Raw genomic sequence first — 7,443 nt, forward strand, 5'->3', positions numbered from 1 at the left:
AGGGCTCGGACTTACTCCTTGGAGTTGTTACTCGCCCATTGCTTGTGTTATGGAGTGGGTCTCCCTCTGCTCCCCTGGAAAAAAAAAAAAAATATGTTGAAGTCCTAACCTCCAGTACCTGTGAATGCTGCCTGACTTGGAAATAGGGTCTTCACAGGCAATCCAGTTAAGATGAGGTCATTAGGGAGGGCCCTAATCCAAAGTAATTGTTCTTCTAAAACGGGCAAATTTGAGTGTGACAGCTCTTCTAGAATTTGTCTAGCAGGTTTTTTGATTTTTACTGGAAACCACCAGTCCAAAAAAGGGAGAAATTTGGACACAGAGGCAGTCAGGCACCCGGGAAGAATGCTGTGTGAAGATGAAGGCAGAGATTGGGGCGATGCTTTGCAAACGAAGGAACACCAAAGATCACCAGCGAACTACCAAAAACCAGGAGAGAGGCCTGGAACAGATTCTCCCTCACAGTCCTTAGGAGGAACCAACCCTGTCGACACCTTGATCTTGAACTTTTAGACTCCAAAACTGTGAGACCCAGTTTGTGTACTGTGTTTGGGCAGCCCGACCAAACTGACGTGCCTGGCGATTCAGTTCCACGCACTTCCAAGCCCCAGGCAGATGAAGCTCCCTGAGGCTGGGCCTCCGCCTTGGCCACGTGCAGCCCATCTTAAAGAGAGGCCTGCATGCCAGTGAGCCCCAGTAGTAGCAAAGCAAGGACTGCAAGCAGATGGTGGCATTTGATCTGAGCTTTGGAGGAGATTTCTTTTTGAAAAGAGTGAAGGGAAGCAAAGATATTCCGAAGGGTGGGGTTGTCTCAGTAGTGAGTCAGGGTCTGATAGAATGCAAGAAGGGACAGCCTCTGCCTTGGATTTGGTGACAAATCTTGTACCCCGAGACTTTGTGTATATGTGTATGTGTGTGTGTCTTGTGTGTGTTTATGTTTGTGCACATTGCACACACAAATATTGTGGGCATTGCTTGCACTTGGGAACTTGTCTAATCAATCCAATTTCTCTGAACATACACAACCTCGCTGCTCCAAGCATGGTCACCCAGCCCAGGAGTACATGCCTGTGTGTTTGAGTCTGAGAGTTGGGCCAAATTGAAAATAATAAAAAAAAATAGTGAACATTCATAGAGAGCATATTCTGAATGAAGCACTCTGCTAAATCATATTTAATTCTATGATTGACCCAAAAGACCTCAGATGCTGTTGTTATCCCCATTTTATAGATGAGAAAAAATGAAGCTCTAACAATTGGGTGAGACCCCGCAGTTGGGTTCCACATGCTGACCACCACACTGCATGGCTCACTGGCTCATACTTGGGGGCTACTCTCGGGGAGCGGGTGTGGATGGAGGCGGAGAGGTGAAGACGGACTTGAAGCAAATGCACACCGTTGCGTGACTGCTGCAGAGACACAGGGGTCAGAGCAACCCTGAGGCCCATCCACGTGTGGGCGCACGGCTGCCCGCCCACTGTTTCCAGTCGCAGGCCCCCTTCTGGGGATCCGTGATGGGCAGGGAAATCCATTTGGAGCAGCGTGTGCTCTCTGATTGAAATCCAGCTTTGTTCTTCCACTCAAGTATTACAGGGGAAAGCAGAGAAGGGAAAGGGAAAGAAACATAAAAAGTTTCAGCATATGAGTAGCATTTGCAATGTAATCTATGTGTTCTGAGCCAAGTTACTGTACACGCTCTGGGGAGAATTACAAATAAATGACGAAACGTTTTGAAACATGGCTTATACCTAATTAATCATGGAACTTAAAGAACAAAGAACGCATTTCTTCAAAGTTTTCAGCCTTTTCCCTATTAAGTGGAGACGGTGGGGGAGGGGAGGGGAATCTCCCTGCGCCATAATGGATACACTATGCACTTCATTTGGGGGAAAGAATCTCTTAATCTTCTTTGGCCTCCTGCAACCTCCGAATCCTTACATCTTTAATACTTCATGTTGAGCATTTTCATATTAAAGGAACTGAAAGTTTCCAGATCATGAAATATTCCTCAGCTTTTTGTCTCTTGATCCCTCAGCCCAAACAATACTGGTTTTGGAGATTATGAGATCACCAGGCATTTCTTAAGTATCCATGATATTGTGCCCTGGGATTCCTATGTCCTTTTTATATGCCGCCGCCACCCAGAGACATCTGTGGGCACCTCCTGCTTTGAAGGCAGAGCTTTAAGGCCCTGCTTTTGTGCCGCCGCCATGTTATTCCTCAAGCCTCAAACTCTGAGCCTTGACTCCCCCATTTGTAAAATGGGGATAGTAGATAACTAACTGATTTATGATGAATGCTAAGTAAAATAATGCCACAAAAGCACTTGGCCTAGTGCCTAAAACAGAACTGCTTGATAATGAAGTGTGTGACTGAATTTTTCAGATACGTTTCCATTCACTCCTTATCCATGGATTTGACCGAGTTGCCATCTTGCTTGGCCAGTGGAGGCACTTCTTTAGAGCTCTGGTCTCACCAGGGACAGATATGGAGGTAGAAAATGACCTTGCACTTGGTAGCCAGTGTTCACTGCTCCTATGGGAAGCCCATAGCTTCACTCTTTCCCCTGAATTTCACCATAGCTCCTCTGTGAGCTAGTTATAGACACAACTGAGGAACTGGAGATCCCTGTGTGTTTCATTCAAACAGCGTCACTTGTATACTGCATGGATTTGGACAAACTGATCGGGCTGCTTGGATACAGGTTCTTCCCTCCCCTCTGTTGAAAAGAAAGCATAAAAAAAAAAAAAGCACTGTATTAAAGTGGTTGTGAGTAAAACCTGAAGCCTGAATGCCTCCCATCCCCAGCCCCATGTGAAGGACAAGGATGCAGAGGATACTGGACTCTAGAGTCCAGTGGAGGAACCAAAGGGCCGTGGATGGTGGTGCCAGGGATAGTATCATAACCAGACAGTGCCCAGGGTCTGACATCAGCTCTGTTCTTTACCCTCGAACCTCTCTTGGTTCTGGCTCATTTTTCATCTCAGCCCTCCAGCCTTCCGGAGACTCTGCAAGCTACCCAGCACCCTTCTTACAAAGTCCTTTTCTGCTCAAGTTAGTCATCAGGCTACTTTGTTTACAAACAAAAGCCTAGACAGAAACAAATAAAATATACTCAGCACCTACTATGTGCCAACTCCTTTACAGGTGAGGAAACTGAGACCCAGAGAGTGGGAGTAACTTGCCCAGGCCACCAAGCCTAGTTAGTGGTGGTGCTGGGATCTGAACCCCCATCTGTCAGCCTTTGCCATTAGATTCTCTCAGCAAAGAGAGATGAAAGATAAACCCACAGTCCATAACCATCCACGTCTGCAGTGAGCTTTCCTCGTGGCTGGGGTCTTTGGAGGTTTACTGTTGTGACCCGGACAATACATTTTCTCCCCCACCCACACCCCTACCCCACTCCTGCCCTAGCCTGGTGATCAGCTGTTGTAAATTGCATGGGAAGCGAAATGCCTTCCTGTGCTGAGAATCACTGTGGGTCTGTGCCTGAAGCAGAAGAGGTGAGGGGAGAAGGACCAGGCAGTCCAAGCACTTGGCCTTGTGTCCTCCACAATAACTCTGTAATGTTTGTGTGTGCTGCTCATTATCCTGGGTTCATATTCCTTCCCTTGGTGCCTTCAGTATTGAGCTGCACGTGCCTTGTACAGCGTGGAGGGAGAGGCTGGCTCGTTGGTTTCCATGTCTTTCATCGTACACCTGCTATCGCTCCAACTAATGGCATCATCCTCACTGCCTGGCATCTCAGGACGGGCCGTCAGACATTGCCATCTGCCTCCAGAATTGCAAACCCTCTAGTGCTTCTCTGTAGAAGGCGGGGGTGGGGGGACCTTCTGAAAGAACAGGAAGCCACTAGAGTGGACATGATGTGCACATAGACACTGTCTTCTTCTCTTTCTTAAACCAAGCAGGAGGCTGGCCACTCCCTGGTCACCTAACTTTCAATAGCTGCCCTGGAGACAGACCCACACAAAACCACTTTCTTCCTGCCCTCCCTCCAGCATATCTGCAGAGCATCAGTCTGGCCAGGACTTGGTCATCTCACTTCTTTCCCACTGACTTTTTTAGAAGCCAGTTATTGAAGATGTAGGGTAATAAAAGCAACTTGGACTTCATTCCCCCCTTCCCAGCGTTAGACACTGAAGGCCTCGGTCAGCGATACTGCGTATAAAATACGAAGCAGTGAATTAAATGCAACTTGATGGTACATGTTGTACCTTAATGAAAACAAAGGCTCGGGAACACTATTTGTGAACGTGTTACCCAATAAAGTGTTAGCAAAGGAGCTCGTAAAGCTGCCAGCGGGATTTAACCATTTTGTAGAGCGCTGTTCGGTTGGGCTGGACACGGAGAGTGAGGTCTGTTCACTTTATCACACACGCTGGAGGCTTTTATTTAAAACACATGGAAGAAAGACACTTGAGCTTGGCACCAAAATGTCTTGTGGTAAAGAAAAAAAATTAGAAATATCCAAAAGTACTTAAAAAAATCTAGGGGGGAAAAAAAAACAGATGTGAAGAAATTAAGACGGGATGACATAGGGTGCCGTGTTAGCCGCTTAAAGGAGAAAGCAGAGAGCAACGGCTTTCTCCGCAGCCGCTGATAGACACGAGCAATTGAGCAGTTCATAGCCTCTCTGTTGTCCCTGTCACAAGATTTGTAGGTCATTCTCAGCCAGCCACTGAGGCTAAAGGGCACAGGTCGTGACCTGCTGATTTACCGAAGTATGATCAACTCACACAAATTATAGGCGTAAGAGAGTCCTGACAACTTCAATATGATGCGCAATGAGCGCAATTATTTGTGACATGTGAAACCAGTGTGAGACCATAATTCTGTCACTGCGTGACAAGGCATTATTAGCCAGGGCAGGCAGCGGCTTGAACCAGGAGCAGCTGGAGGAGAGGCGGGGAGAGAGAGAGGGCTCGGCAGGGGAAGGCCCGTCACGGGCTTTCTCTCCAAAGTGGCAAATAGCAATGGCCCCTTTGTGCAGCGTGGAGCCGCTGGGGAGGACAGAGTCGCCCTATTGCTATCTGGTCCGGTGGAGAATAAAGGAGAGTTTGGCAGGGAGGGCAGAGGGGAGGACATGCCGTTGGCCCGTGGCTGTGTACAACCAAGGTGTTTGCTTTGAAATCCGACGTGGTGTTTTTCATGAGGCAAACTGGGATGCAGATTCCAGCAGGCGAGAGGAGGTGGGATCCGGGGAAAGTCCTGCCAGGAACTTGCAGTCTAGCTGCTGGGTGCAGGAGGACGCAGGTCTCAGGCCCCTGGGTTTTCCCTTGTTCATAGCGATCTTGCTCCCTGTACCTCCGTGGGCTTCATAGGGGCAGCCCGAGGGCAGTGTAGGTGTGTGTCTCCCTTCTGGTGATGGCCGCAGGGGTTTCTGCTTGGGTGAGGAGGACAAAACTGGCCCCAAGTAAGGCAGGGCTTCCTCAGGCTGAGTATGAAGGTCACGTGGCAAAGGGCCACCGCCATAGCTGTCCGTGAACCGGAAGCAGGACTGTGTTCCGCAGTGTCTCCTGCAGAGGGAGGGTAGCAGCTATATTCTGGGCCTCTTTCTGGGCTCACTGACTTTCACCCCTGTGTTGAGGAGTGAGTGGCCTAGTTAGCCTCACCCCAAGTCAGTCAATAAATGCTCCTCTGTGCACCTAGTGGATGTCAACCACTGCCCAAACCACAAAAGGTCTGAATGAGAAAAGCCTGTGTCTGCCCCTGAAAGTTCTTAGTCAATGAGGGAAGATGAGATGAAAACAAGTAATATTAATACACTGTGCTAATGAGCACACTCTAGAAGAATCATGGGTGTACAGGGACGATGTGGCTGACTTCCTCATGTCACTCAGGTGTCTGCCCAAATACCCCATGCAGAAGGAGCCATTCTGACCACACCATCTAAAATAGGTCTTCTGTCTCTCAGCCTTCACCTTCCTACCCTGCATCATTTTTACTGAATTTCTGGCATGAGCCAAGGATAATTAGCAGCACACACAAATAATACTGGCTTGCTATGTAGCAACTCTTCTCAGCAGTAATCAGAATTTGACATGGTATTATTTAATTTTGATTATTTATTGTTTCTCCTCTTGCAACTTAAGCTCGTAGAGGGCAGGGACTTTGTCTTGCTCGCCTCGGTACCCAACTGCCTCGAGCAGTGGTGGGCACAAAATACTTGCCCAATAAACATGTGCTGAATACATGAGTGTCAAGCTCTGTTCCAGATGTTCTGCTTTTACTGACATTAACATGTTTAATCTTCCTGAGAACCTGAGGTCAGTATGTCAGTTATCTATTGCTGCATAACAAATCACCCCAAAAAGTAATGGCTTAAAATAGCAATAGTTATTATTTCTTAAAGTTCTGTGGCTTGGCTGGGGTACAGCTGGGCTGGTTCTTCTGCTGACCTTGCTTAGAGTTTTTCATAAGGCTGCATTTAGTTGGGAGTTTGGTCAACGCTTAAACATTCAAGATGGCCAGTCATCATCAGGAAATCTAATTATTCATTAATCTAGGATGGATTTCCTTAAAGTATAGGGCCTGGGCTTCAATGGAGAAGAAGCATAAACTTAAGGCCTGGTCTTAGAAGTCTGAGAATGTCATTTCTTCCCCATTCTGTTGGCTAGAACAAGTCCCAAGTCCAGCCCAGATTCGAGGAGAGGGAAATAGAATCCTCTTCCTAAAGGAAGGAATAGCATTCATGCACACGGTTGGAGGAATTGTCAGCAGTTGGATTTGGAGACTCTCTACTATAGTACTATTAGCCTTGCTTTACAGTGGAGGAAACTGAGACTTACAGGGGTAAAGAAGTGTGTCCAAGAGCACAGACGAAATGAGTAGCAGAACCAGGACATCAACTCCCGAGCAGTCTAACTCCAAGTTCAGTGTTCTTTGCTTACTGGTGACTGTTCTTAATAGCCACTCCTGAATCTCGAGTGGTAGACTGATATCCCCCTTGGCCACCCCTCTGCTTTTTACTTTCTCAACATAGTGGCCAAGGTTTAGGGAGGAATAGGACACCATAGACCCTAGAACTTCTTCCAGCCTCCACAACTCATTCACTGTGCAAGTTTCAGAGCCATTCAGAGTGTTTCTTCCTTATGTGTGAAATGGTATAGTAATGGGACCTACCACCTGGGACGGGGGGAGGCTTTAATGAGGCTACCCATGTAGAGTACTCCGCACAGTGCGTGGCACCTTCTTTGCAAGGAGCCATGTGAATCTCCAGCTGCACTCCAAATGAGCCCTCACAGCCTACTTTCATAATTGTATTTGCAGTGTAAGAATTGCCAGGTCATTGAGCCCATTAAACACACCCATGTTCAATGTTAATCCAAAGATATGCTCTGAAATCAGCAAGAATGCTTTTAAGGGACTGGCTTGGTCTAGGATATGTGGTCATGATGCTCCTTGCTTGGAGACTCGGACTAGGTGTCCTGACTTCCTGTTC

The 7,443-nt window shown here is 47.5% G+C and overlaps 1 non-coding gene across 1 annotated transcript; it reads left to right on the plus strand.

The window, feature by feature from the left end:
- Positions 1-231: 231 nt before the first annotated feature.
- LOC138376737 (U7 small nuclear RNA) lies at positions 232-295 on the plus strand. Its single transcript, XR_011231713.1, has one exon. It is a non-coding gene; the product is annotated as a U7 small nuclear RNA (small nuclear RNA).
- Positions 296-7,443: the final 7,148 nt, after the last annotated feature.

Source organism: Eulemur rufifrons, chromosome 28 (genome assembly GCF_041146395.1).
Source record: "Eulemur rufifrons isolate Redbay chromosome 28, OSU_ERuf_1, whole genome shotgun sequence".
Classification (NCBI taxonomy): Eukaryota; Metazoa; Chordata; class Mammalia; order Primates; family Lemuridae; genus Eulemur; species Eulemur rufifrons.